This window comes from Parasteatoda tepidariorum, chromosome 2 (genome assembly GCF_982258835.1).
Source record: "Parasteatoda tepidariorum strain Cologne lab strain chromosome 2, Ptep-v5.0, whole genome shotgun sequence".
NCBI lineage: Eukaryota > Metazoa > Arthropoda > Arachnida > Araneae > Theridiidae > Parasteatoda > Parasteatoda tepidariorum.
Genome location: NC_141756.1, coordinates 116,100,127 through 116,113,316, shown reverse-complemented (window position 1 = coordinate 116,113,316; position 13,190 = coordinate 116,100,127). Strand labels below are relative to the sequence as shown.

The following is a 13,190-nucleotide window of genomic DNA, read 5'->3' as shown; positions in this document are numbered from 1 at the left end:
TATTTTTACTTTTAAGAATTTTTTTTAATACTGGTATAGTAAACTGTATGATCTAAACAAAATGGCCATATTCTTTAACATTCGAATGATTAACAGTACTTTTGTAAAGGTGTTAAGCTCCGTAATTTCTGATGGTACTTTGGGATTATCCAGTCGACCATTTTCGCCAAACCTGATATTATCGCTAAATTATTATTATTATCATGTGATAAATTTATGTGCTTAGAATGTGTTATTTTGGAAATTCCTTTTCATTATGATGGCGCCAAAGAATTAACTCATTTTCGTATCCTTGAAAGGTCGTCGGGTTAATATCAAAGTACCTTTCTAATTAAAATAATCACATTTGTAACATTGGGAAAGTTAGAGATAGTATTTTTGAAATAGTGTTATACGCTGTAATTCTCCAATTAGAAGAGTCACGTTTTGTTTCAAAACTACAAAAATTGAAAACAAGGGAGTATTTTTGTTATATTAGTGTTTCGTTACATTATACTTAAATTATAATGACAGCTTATTTTTGATAAACAATACAGAAGTTTGAATCAATGTTTTTTTAATGCTGTTTAACTGCAATCTCTTATTATTTTTACCATATAAGTTTGAGCACTGCAGATATTCGAAATATTTTTTTTTTTTTTTTTTTTTTTTGTAACACTGTTTTGCACTCAACATTTTCCATCAAATCAACTTCCTTTTTTTTTAGCATTGGCAAAATCGAAAATAATAATTTTTGTTTAAGATTCATGTACTGTTTTCGCTAACTAGAATATCCCCTCTCAGATCACACATATAAAAAAAAAAATTACTTTATATACGATCAAAAATGATAATAATTTTCTCTAGTTAACGAACAAAATGCTCCGTAAATTAAGTTAAATAGAGAAGGGAAAAATCCGACCTACCTTTGAAGAGAAAAGTAAAAGGTTCCATCGGGAAGAAAAAAGCCACGTGCTTCTTTGGGATCGCCGTTTGTTTTCCTCTCTTCCTCTCCTCTTTTCCTCCGTCTGATCCTCATCCTTTGTGAACACTCATGACCCTCCTCCCATTGGTGTTTATGATGTGACGTCACTTGAAATACTCTCTTATCATTGGCTGATAGAATGGAAGGAGTGTAGGAATAAAACGGAATTCCACGTGTCGACAATTATGTTATAATGAGCAGAGTGAAAGAAATTGGCGTAAATAGGAAAGTTAAGAGGAATCCTTTTCTTTCCTTCTTTCTTCTTTTAAGTGTATATTTATGTAGCGTATTATTATGTAGCATTTAAGTAACTATATGTTACATAAAAGAATTTCAAAAACATGTTCACCAAAACTTTGTAAACTATCGCTCTGAACATAATACAAAGGAAGAATTAGATGTAAAAAATATCATCCTTGGGAAAACTGTAGCTTATTACTAAATTGTCTTAAGAAAAATTGTCAATAGAAGAAAATAACTTTTTTTTTTTTTTTTTTTAATCAAAGCTAACATCTTTGAAGGAACGTTATTGTTTAATTGAGGAAAGAGTTAGCTGCTCTTGTTTTTTTCTTAAAAAAAGAGAAGAAACAGAAAAAAGAAAAACAGAAACTTTGTTTTACCAATCTGAAGTGCTTACTGATCTTAATTTTCTCCTCCTCTCTTTTATATACTTGTGGCAGACAACAGATTTTCATTAAATTAGTTATATCTTTTCTTGTAGTTTGGTGCAGGATAGCCGCATTTGGGGATGGGACGGTTAACTAACCATTTAATCCAATTTAATATAGCGCTTTTTTAAAAAAATCATTTTTCATTTCTTGTTCTTATCTGCAAAGTACTCCGTTTAATCGTTTTGAGGGGATATGAAAACGCCCCGGAACATCTTAAACTATTTAAATAAACTCTTATTGTACAGTAAAGTAATGTATTTAAGCAAAAGCCAGTTTTCGTAACTGGTACACAGCGATCTGAAGATGAGTATGACCTTCACTAGAACCCTGGTCTTTCACTAATAATAGTGCCACTGTGCCATAGTGGTTCTGTTTGATAATTACAAATAACAAATGAATGAATATATTGGAATAAAAAGGTTTCAATAACTTTTATTGATATTAAAAAGAAAGAAAAGAAGGAAAGACAGAAAAGAAAGGGTAGCTTCGCAACAGCCTGTTTTCGTAGCTGGTACACAGCAATCTGAAGATAAGTATCACCGACAATAGAACCCTAGTCTTTCACCAATAATAGCACCTTAAGCAATTTGCCATAGGGGTTTAGTTTAATAATTACAAATAGCAAATGAATGATTGAATTAAGTTTTCAATCACTGGATATTAAAAAAGAATAATAAAAAAAGTAAGAAAGAAAAAAGAAATGAAGTGGTAGTTTCGAAAAGTCGGCATTGAATAGTAAACTACCTCTCAAGCAAAATGTTCATTTCACAGTAACCACATAGCAATACGGTCCTGGATTATCCAAGTAATAAACACTTATATTAATGAACTGCTAGAACTTAAAAGTTGCACGTTCTAATCTAAGAACCCCTACCCCACTCCATCCTAAACTTACATTTTAGTATTTATGAATGCACACGATTTTGAATTTATTATAGCTTGCTTTGATTTTACAGCTTTTTTTCGAGGGGAAGTGGTTAGGAAATAGTGATAGTTATAATTGCAAATATATGTGTGTATTACCGACATCAAGAGAATGTTGACATTCACCAGTGAATGAAAACAATCTCTTTTGTGAATGTCCGAAATATTTGTTGCGTCAGATTTGATCTTAATTTATTCTTAGATATTATTATATTTATTCGATATATCTGCTGAGGATAGATTAGAAGAAACATCAGTGTTTGGAATACCGGTTGAATGCATAGTGAGCAGTGGTACTTGACCTTAAAAAAAAACATTGACACGGGGCATAACTGGGCAAATCTGTGGAAGTCAACAATCCAAAAATTCGGTCATTCACAGTAACATGTTGTTTTGGTGTTTAATTCTGAATCCTTTTAATTTCGAATGAAATTAGAAGAAAAGGGCTTTTAAATCGATTATTGAATCTTGTAATTTTGGGCGAAAAAAACCTGGCAAATCTAGTTGGATTTGTTTGACAAAATTATAAGGAACTACCCCAATAATTGTCCACCTGCAATAACACTCGAAACTTTACACAGAATTCAATGTGTTAACTGGCAGGAATTTCTCTCAACCATTACTATTTGAACCTTCGTCGCCGACACTTATGTCATGGAATGGATGGCTGACCACTAGGCCTACATTTAGTGACTACTATCCTTAGTTCGCCATGGTTAACATTATAACCATGGTCTAAACAAGGGGACGTTAGTGGATAAAATTTGTAATAAGACTTACAGTTTATTAATACCGATTCATTTTAACGTCTAACCTTTAAAAAAAAAATCATCTTTCATTGTTATTGTTACTTGTATTGTTTGCGCTACTTACAATTTAATTTATCAACTCATTCAAACTTAAGCTAAGAATATAAGAAATTGAAGATAACACTTAATACAGTGCAACCATTACATTTTATTTACGTAGTGAAATTAATTTCCTGAAATCGATTCTCGTCTCACAATCTTTTAGAATTTATAAAATGCAGAACAATCTTATGAATAGTAACATTACGTATGCAATCGACAATCTCAATTTATATATAATCTCAATTTTAAAAAAAACTACTTAGTCACACATCATCTTGTTAACATAACATAAGCGAAGGGATACACCGGAAGTTTTCACGATTCCATTCCAGTTTCAAAATGTTGTTGTTGCTTCCACTCAATTAACCAACACAAGTTGGCATGTAAACGTTTAGAAAAATATCACAAGTTCAGTTAGATTGACTGAATTCAACACTACAATTCTGAACCAAGAGAAATCAATTCTAAATCAATGGTACATTGAACAATACAATAGTGCAAATTTGCCGCAAACATGAATCAATTTTAGTTCTTTTAGAATTATATTATCGTTTAATCGAGTTATAGAAAGATTAATTTGCTCGATAATTTGGTTCAACATGGCAAAGTCAAAAGTTTTCTGCAATTATTATGGTTCAATTAGCACCAAACTTTCTAAGAGTATAGTTTTAGCTTTCATTATGCAATTTTACCGATAGATTGTTTTATAGCTATATTGTTTTATCTCATTTATATTGTTTTATCTCAGTGAATGAACGATCTGAGGAAGTAAATGAGCTTTGAAGTTTTAAAGTGTTAAGTATAGGAAATGAAGACTATTGTCTTCATTTTTGTTTCTTGTCCTGAAAGTTTCCAATTGGCTCAATCTATATAATTCCCTGCATTTCATTTAATCTGTTCTCTGGATGGCATTCATGTTTACGGTGTTCTAATTTGCTGTCGAAATACAGTTTTTTAAAGTTACTCATCAACTGTTTGTTGGAAAATGCAGATCTGGAAACACGCTGAGGCTGCCACTTTCATCCACTGAGATCTTCGAAATTAAAAGACTTAGAAAAATAAATGTCCTATCATTAAATAAGACTGAAATAAAAATTAACCCACAATTCTAATTTTTCTTCAAAAAATGTCACTTGCATCCTTCATCCAATCTTTTCACTCATTATCGAGGATCAGCATAAAAATTAATCTACAATCAGTTAAATACCTTATGCTATGATGTAAGTTATAATCAGTTTACGCAACGTGCAATTATAATCTATGTTAAAATCAATGGGCATTCCGTTGACTAGTATTTTGAATTGCTATATTCATATTAATTATTATTAAGTCACACAATCTACAGGCCAAGCAAAGTTTGCGTTAACATGCAGTGGTGAAGTAGTTATAAGGACACACGAAAAAAATCGTCAATTCTGGAAGTCTTATTTACAGAATCGTGGGCAAATTTTTGAAGTAAAAATAGGAGTGGAATTAAATTATTTCTTGTGTTAACTTATTAAAATTTCCTAATATAAACCTGTTTACATTTAATGTTTGATTTTTAAATCCGAATGACATTGGAAAAAAAATAGAAGGACATAGTTTTTTCTACCTTCATTATTGAAAAATTTGCATACTTGAAAATAGAAAATGACAATCAAGATTAAAAGAATGGTTTGTGAAGGAAATTTTGCACTCACATTTGGCCAAAGGAACTCTTCTTTCTGATGCTGAAAATTGTTGCTTTTCGAGAATGTGAATTTGAGTGGACGGGAAATTTCAAAAAGAATCAAGAGGTTTAAGACAGTAGTTTGCAATTTTCATAAAAATCCTTGAATGTATGGCATGAAAAAACGAACTAGGTCGCCAGAAATTAGTCCTCGTCGACGGAAAAGAGTGATTGTCAGGAGAGATTGCCAGACAAAAGAAACTGCAAATCATTGCGGGCTGTTCAAAATGTTTTAAGCAAACATCCTGCGTCTTTTTTTAATGGGAAATTAGTGTTACGTCCACTTCTAGCAAATCAACAGAAGAAAATAAGAGTTGATTTTGCAAAAAAAAAAAAGAAATACATTTATCTCGGTCAAAAAATGAACAGATGTCAGTTTTTCTGACGAAAAAAAGTTGATGGACTGATGGACCTGATAGTTTTCATTATAGTTATGGATGGACATGATGTTTTTCATTATGATTATGGATGGACCTGATGGTTTTCATTATGGCTACGGATGTACCTGATGATTTTCATTATGATTATGGATATATCTCATGGTTTACATTATGGTCATAGATTGACCTGATGATTTTCGTATAGTTACGGATGAACCTGGGGGTTTTCATTATGGTCATGGATGTACCTTATGGTTTTTTACATTATATACGAAAACCAAAGAAGTGTTTTCCAAACATCAATAGAGTGGCTTAGGGATGGTTTTGGGTTCTTTTACGGCAAATAAAACCACTCTAATAGTCTTTATTAGCAACAAAATAAATTCCGACAAATATGTTGATTTGTTAGGATAAAGTTTGTTCCTCCAAGCACCACTGACTAATTAAGGGGACTACATTTTTCAACTGGATAATGCTTCTTTTCGAAACTCTGGTTTGAAGCTAATTCTGTAAATTCAATACATTGGCCGGAGAGGAGTCCCGATCTTAATCTAATCGAAAACTTATGAGAACTTCTAATCCAAGAAGTTTATAAAAATGGCACACAATATCAATGCAAACTGGATCTTGTCTTCGCTATCAAAGATGCTTGAGAAAAAAAGTCCATTGACTCTTTAAGTGATCTTTCAGGACCACTCGGCTTATTCATCTGATTGAAAAAGAAAAGTAGTTTTCTAGATTATTGACGAAAATGTAAGCATTTTAGAACATCTTCTTTTTTCTATATTTCTATTAACGTTACTTTTTATAAGTTCATATTTTGAAGTCAAATTTTATTTTTTATGTGCTATAAGTGTTAATACAAAATTATGTAACAGAAGTGAAATATATGAAAGTTTCATTTAGGTGAAGGAAAATTAAAGCATATTTTAATTCAAATTAATGTTGTCCTTATATTTTTTTCCCTCACTGTAGTACTCAGTCAAGGATATCATTGTTAAATAAGATTGTGGTCATGGATCTGCCAAATTACTTTTATCCTTAAGCTAAGATGGTAGGGACTTTATTGACGTCGCACTAGAGCTGCACAATGGACTGCGGTTTGGGAAACATCTCTCAGAATGATCCGAAGACATGCAATTTTGATCCTCTGCTTTGGAAACCCGACGACCTGAGCGAGCACTTTACGGTAGAACAATTTAACGTGGACCGATACCGCACACCCTACGCAGGCTTATCAAAGTGGTCACCTACCCGCTTACTGACAGCGACCACTGATGCTTGATTACGGTGTTCTACTGGGAACCGTGTCTTTACGATCAGTCCACCGCGGAACCTAAGATTAGGAATACCCTACCAAAGAATGACCCACAAGATTCGTGTCAGTTTCGTTCAAGTTGAACCAGGTCTGAAAGTTTAAGGAAAACCATAATGTAGTTCAACTTATACTAACATTGTTGCGAATTTGAATGACAGCAAGGTTTTATACACTCCAGAATTTCTAACAGTGTAAGTTTTCTGCTATAGAATGTAGATCAATTACGATGCTCTACGACTCATCTACGGTCCATTAACTAATGTTTTTGCTATGCAGTGCAGATTGGTTATGATCTTGGTTATAACGAATCTACAGCCTCAGAAAAAAACTTTGTTCCAAGTCCAGGATATGTCATCGCATTGCAAAAGACGATTTTGGGTCGTGGATCCCCCTAATTAGTTTTATCATCCAACCAAGATTAGGAATTCCCTACCAAAGAAAACCCACAGGGATTAATGTCCACTTTGAAGCTAGATCTCGGGATCTTTAGGGGTAAATGTTAAAAGGGATGTTCCGTTTTTTTCCCCTCCCAGCAGAAAATTCTGTGGAACATCTCTTCCCCTCTCTCCTCAAAGAAATCGATTTTCTATCCACTGAAGAAAAACAAGTCACTGCGTACAGTTCGATAACAGGGTGGGCTGGTTAGAGGGACTTTGGACAAGAAGGGGTTTGCGCCCCGGCGTTAGAATAAAGGATTACGTCCTTTATTTCCCCCCTTCGTCAAACTTTGCTCATAACCGTAGCTCTCCCCCAGATTAGTTTTACCCTTTCCAGATAGGGTTAAGATGGAAGATAGTGGCTGAGGAGAGGGAAAAAAAGGAATAAATTGGTCAGTCTGGTGGAATTTTTTTATGATGTGACATAAGAGATGTCCGCGTGGAAGAGCTGTTACCCAAAAGAAAAACTGAAAACGTTTTTAACAAAATGCAGCTTAGTTTAACACTTTTATAGAGTTCCATCTTTCTAAACATAAATTATCGATTCCCTTAAAGTATAAAATCAGTGGTGGCTAATCTTTCAGATGAAAGAAACAAAACTTTTCCAACTTACTAAAAAATACGTTGAAAAAATATTATTTGATGGCTAATTCCTAATTTTTACATAAAGTCATGCAATGTTACCGTGAATGACCGAAATTGGGTGTTGTTGACTTCCACCGGTGAATGTTGACAATCACATAGTTGCTTTGGTAAATGTTCGAAATATATACTAGGTCAAGTTAGTTAAATGACACTGCTCGGTATACACTTGACCAGTATGCACTACATCAATGTTTTTTAAGGTTCAGTGCCACTGCCCGGTATGTCCTACATTAAAGTTTTTTATGGTCAAGTACATATGCATTTAACAGGTACTCGGAACACTGATGTTTCTCTTAATCTATCCTCAGCAGATAGTAGAATATCGAATAAATACAATAACATCAACGATTACATTAATATCAAATATCAAATTAGATATAACAAATATTTTCGGACATTCACCAAAGCGACTATGTGATTTTTGACCGTTCACCGGTCAAAATCGACATATATATATATATATATATATATATATATATATATATATATATATATATATATATATATATATATATATATATATATATATATATATATATATATATATATATATATATATATATATATATATATATATATATATATATAGTTTTTTTGTTTAGGCAAGCTTGAGTAAACCATGAAGTCTTAAATGATTAAAAGAAATTCAAAATATCAAAATGCGAACAAATTATGACAGAGTTATTTTTCCAATGCACAAATAAACATATTCCGAAACCGAATAAACATTCCGAAATAAACACGCAGTAGGAAAGTATTTTGTTTGTATTTTGATATTAATAATGTGATTACTAATAATGTGAGAAAATTGAGGATTTATTCTGTGTTTACATTCACACAGTCATTTCATTATACTTTAAATTTTAAATTACTAATAAATGTGGAACATAATTTGTCATGCATGGTTTATCCCTCATTATAGCGTAGGGGCAGCATTTTTCACTACTGTTCCTGCATCTTTATATTTTGAAGAGAAGTGGAAGGGGATAAAAATCTTTTTCTTGAAGGAGGAAATACAGGCTATGAAATGGAGAAGGTCTGAAGTCGCGTGTGTGCCACGTGTGTACTTCACCTTTCTCCCTCTTTTGTAAACGCTCTCCTTTTCTTTCTTCTCCCTCCCCTCACAGGTGATTTAAGATCACAATCTGAAAATGGAGAGGAAATACTTATTTGAATGCTTTAAGCGAGACAATGAAAAAATAAAATAAAATAGCTTTTTTGAGTTGGTCTGTTGTGAAAGTAATGAATAACCGAGGTTCACTCTTTAATTTTTCACATGTAACGAAAATTATTTGAAAAACTTAGTTAAAGTTGAAAAATGTGATGATCGTTAAGACTATCTTATTTTATAACCGCAGTTGAACAGCCGACCCAATTTTTCGGGTTTACGACTACTTATGATCCACTCCGTAGCCTGGTCATTTTGAAACCAATACAGAAGACAAGGGAACTCCTGAACTAAACCAAGGGATAGAGGCATTGAAAGAAATTTGCCTTCGTGGAACTGGTCTTTCTGTGGGAACTAGCCCGTATTTGAATTATATGGAGAGGAAAACCTCCCACGGTTTGCCTGATGGCAAGTAGATCCTAACCCATGATCCGTGTACCTCTGAGGATATTTTACGTCAGCACTGTGGTGGGTGCAAGTTGGATGCAGAATTCGTATCGGCCAGCCATCGCTGGGATACGAACCCGGTTCATCTCATTGGAAGGCGAATGCTCTATCAATTAAGCCATCACGGTTTATCGAAGACTATCTGAATTATTTCATAAATTCATTTGTTCTTTAATAATTCCAATGACTCATTTATTTACCCACCGCATGTTCGGTTAATAATTTATCAATATATTTTTAAGCACTCATTCATTCAAATATTTTCCAATATATTATTTAATTAATGAATTTATTAACACATTCATTTATTTAAGGAATTATAACTTCAGACAAACATTTTGAACCCATTCATTTTCATATATATATTAATTCTCTCCTTCATTTTAGCAATTAACATATTAATTGACTTAAGCAGTTATTGACTCATTCGTTCATTAAAGCGTTCATTCATTTAGACCTTCATTAGTTTATGCAATCATTTATGAAATATTAACTTCATTCATAAATTCATTCTTTTATTTAAGCATTATTCTTTTATAAAAGCGCATATTAACTAGTTTATTCAAGCATTGATTATAAAATTCGTTCTTTTTGGTATTTACACCAACTCATTTACTGATTCGAACATTTATTAATTCATAGGAGAAAAATTAAAAATTTAGAAAACTGTTTGGGATTCAGATGACGAGCATGATTTTAAAAATAAATTGCGTGATTTCAAATCTAAAATCTCGTTTACTAAATTTTTGTCAGCACTTGACTGAGTACTCGACACTTGAGAAGAAATGAACTGATTAGGCCTAACCATGTGATTTAAATCAGATTTAATTGGATACCGGTAAGCTACGTCACGCGTGTGTTTCGAGTCTGATTGGCTTCTGAATCGACACGATTTACCTGCTATGACGTCACTTCCAGGTATCCCATTGCGTAAAATAAAAGGAATGTTGCATCGTGAAAAGAGGATATAATCAGAAACTTCATTGTTTGTTCATTAGGTAATCAGCGAAATAAATGATGGAAGCATTTTTCTTAAATAATCCCTTATCAGTGTGAATGCTGATTATTTCTTACATCTCTGAGTTTTGTACCATGTGTTTAAAATATAGGTCAGGAGGGAAAATCGTTTCGTGTACTCGAGAATCTTCACGCGTTTACAATGCAGAAATTTCGTTTCATAAGACTCAGCAGAAATGTTCGCCAATCGCAAACCAACCGTTTATTAAACGAGGAATTTCGATGCATAAATAAGGTTTCTGAAAGACTATTTTAATAAATAGACAAATAAATAAATAAACAATAAAAACGATAATCATAGATATGATAGTATTTTAAAGATATTCCGAAATCGAAGTGGTTCAAAAAGAAAATCGAGCTCAAAATTGTAATAATCTACATTGAAGCATTATTCTGAGAAATTGATTTTCGGTTTATAATTATATCGGGTCAGGTGCAGGTGGGGTAAAGTGAGTATAAAATAAAGTTGTTTTTTTGTTGTTAAAGAAGGCTCTAAGACCAAATCAATAAATTTATTTTACTGAAAAATTTGATGCATTTTATATACATGGGATTCATTTAGTTAAATATGAAGCATTAACACATCTTCTAATATAGTATTTACTCGAAAAGGTGTGAAAAGATGCAATATTTTGCTATTTTCATTAAAATATTATTATTATTAAAAAAAGAATTTTAAAATTCATTCTTATTTTAAAGTGAGAAATTTTCTTTCTTCAGAAAACGATGATAGTCACCTTTTTGTAATAGTTATAATATATATATATATATTATTTTTTTAAGAATAAACTTTGTTTTCACTATAAAAAAATAATGAACAAACTTATTTTAAATATTGACAAAAGTATGATTTATGTAACAACGCTCATCAAATTTATTATTGGTATTTTCCGTTAGAATAAAATTCATTTTTCTGCGCTAACAACGCATTTTTCAATATTTTAAAAATGAGTTAAATAAGCTTGCTTTAAAAAAAAAACGATTTTTCTTTTCAATTTTTTTTCATCGTCCAAATTTTCGTCGTTAAACATTTATATTTATGTTATGAAAACCAAAGCAGAGTAAACTTTAACATTTTTGTTTAACTTACCTTCCTTGTTAGTTTGATCTTAATATCAACACCGATTTATGTTCTGGGAAAAGCGAAATAGATTTTATTGTTTTATTATTATTTTCTTTTATTTTACATTTTGATTTAGCATACCTTCCTAGTAAGTTAGATCTAAATATCAACAGCGATTATAAACTGTTGTAATCTTTGTTCTTTTTGCTGTTTACACTACATTACTGTATGGACTTCGGATAAAGGAGGGTAAGATGTTATTACATTGAGTTATGGGGGGGGGGGAAGTAAACAGAGCAGTGGAAGAAGGAGGGAGGTTTAACAATGTAACGTGCCTATTTTTCTGAAAACTGTGCCAAATAGTCAAGATTATTTTTCTTCACCTTAATATTTATTGTTGCGTCATATTTTTATAACGAATAAAGCGCATACACATTTTCCTGTAACCTTGTTCCTGTTCATGCAACTGCAAACAGATGCTTTTTTCTTTATAAAAAAAATGTAAAAGAGAAGTAATTTCTGTGCCGTCAGAGCCAGGTGTAGGTGAAAATATAAGCATTTATTAAACAGAATTATTCGTTACGCATATGTAACAAATTAAAAAAAAAATCACAATGGCAGTTCGAAGATATTTCGAAATTATTGGAATATCATCATTCGAAAGAAATAATTACAAAAAATTATAATTTATATTTCTAGCTTTTATGATTCCTCATTTTTTAAAAAAGAATAAGTAAGGAAAATCTAACACAAGAGGAAAAAATGTATAACAATATGTATATAAATAATGTAGTCAAATAATGCTTTTTCGAAACTGTCAGACTCTCCTTTTGGGCTCTCAGCAACCATGCTTACAGTTTTAATTGTAAATTTTTCTTTGATCAATCAGCATTTAAACATGCAATAATCGAATAGTTAATTGGATGAAAGTTCAAAGTGTTTAAATTTAAAGGTAAATTAGCGTTAAAGATAGGCAATAGGATATTAGCCTCGATTTGAACTTTTAAAATAAAAGAAAATTTAGATGATGGGTTAATGAACACTTTATTTAATCGTAAATTTCGATAAATAAAAAATACTCAACAGTCATAAGCAAAAGTCAAAATAATCAAACTTTTATCCATTCTAAATAACCCAATCTCTTGAGCTTATTTTATAACTCATTATTTTAACCCTCAAGTTATTTCTTTTTTATAATTAAATATCGATTTGTAGTTATAAATAGTTGTTATTTTTGTATTTGTAACTGTGATGTGTTTTTCTTGTCGATACCTTACTTTTTGTTGAAGGCCGTTTAAATATTGCGTAAGCAAATAATGCGGGCGGGAGGTGGTTGAATTCGGAGGAAGAAAAAGTTTAGAAAAAATGTCTTCTAAGAGTTACAGAATAGTTTTGAACACAAAAGACACCTAAAGAATATTCTACTCCATAGAATACTCTTCTTCTCATATTCACTTACAAAATGAATTGAAGCAGAAATGCTGTTACGCGGTATAATCTCGATATCGCGAACTTACATTAATCGAAAACCTAGTTATGCCAAAAAAATATTTTTCCCCTTGGGCATTACATAACCACCTAATGTTAGTTTGAT

At 31.6% G+C, this 13,190-nt stretch overlaps 1 protein-coding gene across 1 annotated transcript in view; it reads right to left on the bottom strand.

Moving 5' to 3' along the window:
• LOC107455742 (protein hunchback-like) overlaps window positions 1-1,029 on the bottom strand; it is a 71,703-nt gene extending 70,674 nt beyond the window's left edge. The window contains exon 1 of the mRNA XM_087155045.1: window positions 906-1,029. The gene's annotated coding sequence lies outside the window, so the exon portion shown is untranslated. The remainder of the gene's footprint in view (window positions 1-905) is intronic.
• Window positions 1,030-13,190: the final 12,161 nt, after the last annotated feature.